The sequence below is a fragment of the Trachypithecus francoisi genome, unplaced genomic scaffold (assembly GCF_009764315.1).
Source record: "Trachypithecus francoisi isolate TF-2019V2 unplaced genomic scaffold, Tfra_2.0 Lachesis_group6, whole genome shotgun sequence".
Taxonomy (NCBI): Eukaryota; Metazoa; Chordata; class Mammalia; order Primates; family Cercopithecidae; genus Trachypithecus; species Trachypithecus francoisi.
In genome coordinates, this window is record NW_022681471.1 from 58,357,457 (window position 1) to 58,361,698 (window position 4,242).

Here is a 4,242-nt window from a genome sequence, read left to right on the forward strand (position 1 = left end):
CTAAGTGCAACCAGGGCACCACACATGCAGGTAGGTCACCCTAAGGGAAGAATGAAAGGAAAGGGGTGTAAGATGCCAGAAGTAGGTCAGCACATAAAATCCAATGTTCAAGGTGAAACAGGGCACTTGACCTCCAAGGTGCCCACTTGGGTCTCTTCCAAGTGTACTTCCTTTATTTCCTACTCTAAAGTTTTTTAATAAACTTCTGCCGTACTCTGAAACTTGCCTCAGTCTCTTTTTCTGCCTTGTACCCCTCAGTCAAATTTTTTCTTCTGAGGAGGCAAGAATTGAGGTTGCTGTAGACCCACATGAATTTGCCAAGGGTAAGTCACATATTCGCCCCTGCTAGCAAACTGACCAAACTGAGACCCCAATATACAAAATAATAAACAAAACAAAAGTTGGTTTTTTGAAAAGATAAACAAGATCAATACGCCACTAGCCAGATCAACAAAGAAAAAGTGAGAGAGGATCCAAATAGCACAATCAGAAATGAGAAATGAGACAGGTGATATTACAAAGGATCCCACAGAGATACAAAAGAATCTCAGGGACTATCATGGACACTTGTATGCACAAAAACTAGGAGAAAATCCAGGGAAAATTGATAACTTCCTCAAAATACACAACACCTTAACATTGAATCAGGAAGAAATTGAAACCCTGAACAGACTAATATGAAGTTCTGAGATTGAAACAGAAAAAATAAAAATAAACAAAACAAACAAACAAAAAAAACTACCAACCAGAAAAAGCCTCACAGTAGAAAGATTCACTGCTGATTTCTACCAGATGTACAAAGAAGAGCTGACACCAATTCTATTGAAACTCTTCTAAAAAGATGAGGATAAGGGATATATCCCTAACTTATTCTGTGAAGCCAGTATCACCCTGAAACTAAAACCTGGCAAAAACACAGCAAACAAAACAAACTACAGGCCAAACTACAGGAGCAGCGTAGCAAACAATGGCAGCGCTAGGTCGCAGGCCCGCGGGAGGCAGAGTGGAAAGGCTGCCTACCACAAGGATGATTTTAGCTTACCTTTTTTTTCTTTTTTTTTTTTTTTCTTTTCGAGACGGAGTCTCGCTCTGTCGCCCAGGCTGGAGTGCAGTGGCCGGATCTCAGCTCACTGCAAGCTCCGCCTCCCGGGTTTACGCCATTCTCCTGCCTCAGCCTCCCGAGTAGCTGGGACTACAGGCGCCCGCCACCTCGCCCGGCTAGGTTTTGTATTTTTTTAGTAGAGACGGGGTTTCACCGTGTTAGCCAGGATGGTCTCGATCTCCTGACCTCGTTATCCGCCCGCCTCGGCCTCCCAAAGTTTTAAAGACTGAAGAGAAAAAAGAAGAAGAAAAGGAGAAGGAGAAGGAGAAGGAGAAGACAGAAAAAGAAGAACTCAAGGATACACAAAGTAATTCGACCAAGGCTCAGAAGTTTTTGGAGCCGTAAGGGATACAGCAGTTTGGTCAATATTGTCTTAACATGCTTCAAATAAATCAGCTTCTCTCCAAGATAAAATTGGCCAACCCAAAAGAGAAAACTGCAATGTGTCTGGTAAATGAGTTAGCCCGTTTCAATAGAGTCCAACACCAGTATAAACTTCTGATTCATTCAAAGATGTTGTCAGTGCAACTGAGTCTTGGTGAGCGGACATGGGAATCTGAAGGCAGCAGTATAAAGAAGGCTCAACAGCCTGTTGCTAATAAAGCTTTGGCTGAATCTATGCTTCCCAAACCGGTTTAGAAGCCACCCAAAAGTAATGTTAACAATAACCCAGGCAGTATAACACTCACTGTGGAACCGAATGGGCTTGCTGTGAAAAGGGGCAGAACCTGCCATCTACAGGCCATTAAATCCAAAGCCATTCCCAAGTTATAGAGCTAATTACAACTTTCGGGGCATGTACCATCAGAGGTATCGTTGCTCAATGCCTAAGATCTTTTATGTTCAGCTCACTGTAAGAAATAATGGATTCTGGGGGGAAGGAAACACTCGACAAGCTGCTAGACACAATGCTGCAATGAAAGCCCTCCAAGCACTACAGATTGAACCTATTCCAGAAAGATTGCCTCAGAATGGTGGATCAGGAAAGGATATGGATGATTACAAAGATGCAGATAAGTCTGGGATCAGCTCGTGTTTGAAATTGCTCTGAAGTGAATATGCCTGTTAGTTTTGAGGTTATTAAAGAAAGTGGACCACCACATATGAAAAGCTTTGCTACTCGATTGTCAGTAGGAAAGTTCTCTACAGAAGGAGAGGGAAATAGCAAAACACTCTCCAAGAAGCATGCTGCAACCACCATATTACAGGAGCTTAAAAAACTTCCACCTCTTCCTGTGGTGGAAAAGCCAAAACTATTTTTTAAAAAACGCCCTAAAACAATAGTAAAGGCCGACCAGAATATGGCCAAGGATGAACCCTATTAGCTGCCTGGTGCAAATTCAACAGGCCAAAAAGGAAAAGGAGCAAGATTATGTTTTGCTTTCAGAAAGAGAAATGCCGGCTGGGCGCGGTGGCTCAAGCCTGTAATCCCAGCACTTTGGGAGGCCGAGACGGGCGGATAACGAGGTCAGGAGATCGAGACCCTCCTGGCTAACACGGTGAAACCTCGTCTCTACTAAAAAATACAAAAAACTAGCCGGGCGAGGTGGCGGGCGCCTGTAGCCCCAGCTACTCGGGAGGCTGAGGCAGGAGAATGGCGTAAACCCAGGAGGCGGAGCTTGCAGTGAGCTGAGATCCGGCCACTGCACTCCAACCTGGGCGACAGAGCGAGACTGTCTCAAAAAAAAAAAAAAAAAAAGAGAGAGAAATGCCTTGATGTCAAGAATTTGTGATGTATGTGAAGATAGGCACTGAAACTGCTACAGGAACAGGACCTAATAAAAAGATAAGCAAAACAAATAAATAAATAAAATAAAATTTAAAAAGCTGCAGAACCAATGCTATTACAACTTGGTTATAAAGCATCCACTAATCTTCCAGATCAACTTGAGAAAACAGGGGAAAACAAAGGATGGAGCGATCCAAAGCCTGGGTTTCCTGAACCAACAAATAATACTCCAAAAAGAATTCTTCATCTGTCTCCTGATGTTTATCAAAAGATGGAAGTCAGCCGCCACAAAGTAATCTCTGGCACTATTCTAGGCTATTTGAACCAACCTTCAAGTTCTTTTTTCAGTATATCTCCCACATCGAATAGTTCAGCTACAATTGCCAAGGAACTCCTTCTGAATGGAAAATCTTCTACAGCTGAATCCACAGGTTTAAAAGGAAGTTCTCCTACTCCCCCTTGTTCTCCAGTACAACCTTCAAAACAACTGGAATATTTAGCAAGGATTCAAGGCTTTCAGGTATGAATTAAAAGCAAAAACAAAAAATAGAACAATTCATTTGCCTCAGATCTTTCATCTCTATCCATGACAAGGCTCATTCTTGCTTGCTAGTGTGGCCTACATGCCACGTACATTTTAAGTTATTTAGGAACACAAAGGACAGACAAAAAAAGAGCCATAAGCACATGCCTCATTTTCTCTCATTTTTGATCTGTCTAGTAATTCTTTTGGTGACTGTCTCTTTTCCATTTTCCTTCTTCTTTTTCCTTTACCTTTTTAAACATTGTTCATACTCTTCACTGTGTTCCATTTGGTCTTGATTAGGTGCATCTATCTCTTCACTCTGTCTTCCACAAACAAAAATTCTGCCTTCAGACATTTGGTGTTAGTATTTCACACTCAGTTCTCCCACTTTTTACATAAGGATTGAGTTTTTTTTTAATGATGATTTTACTTTTATAGCAGTTCTGAATTTTGCATTCTGTTGCTAGTATTGATTCAGGTACACCATTAAGACACAACATTCTAGAAGTCTGTTACCTTAGGAGTTAATTAAACATGATATTTGAAGAATAACGACATGTTTTATAGTTGTTTGAGGCACACCAATGTGTATTTCTTTTACTGACTCATGTTTTGAACTGACTAAGGGGGGTAGCACCTGCCTCAAATGGTACCAACAATTCTATTTCACTGGGTAGTCTAAAACTACCTTATAGTTTAACTTAACTTGTGTATGCAAATTTAGGGCTGAAAACGTTTGTTTCCTTTTGGGAAAAAACCCCACAAAAATCAACACTTCTTTATGGATACATCAGAGCTTTTAAAAGAATTGTTAACTTTAGGAAGGGGAAATACCTGTGGTCCTGATTTCTTAGTTGTCTTGAAAATCATGAGTATAATTTAAAA

The 4,242-nt window shown here is 41.1% G+C and overlaps 1 pseudogene; it reads left to right on the forward strand.

The window, feature by feature from the left end:
• Positions 1-1,313: 1,313 nt before the first annotated feature.
• Positions 1,314-3,372, forward strand: LOC117077548 (annotated as a pseudogene).
• The last annotated feature ends 870 nt before the right edge of the window (positions 3,373-4,242 follow it).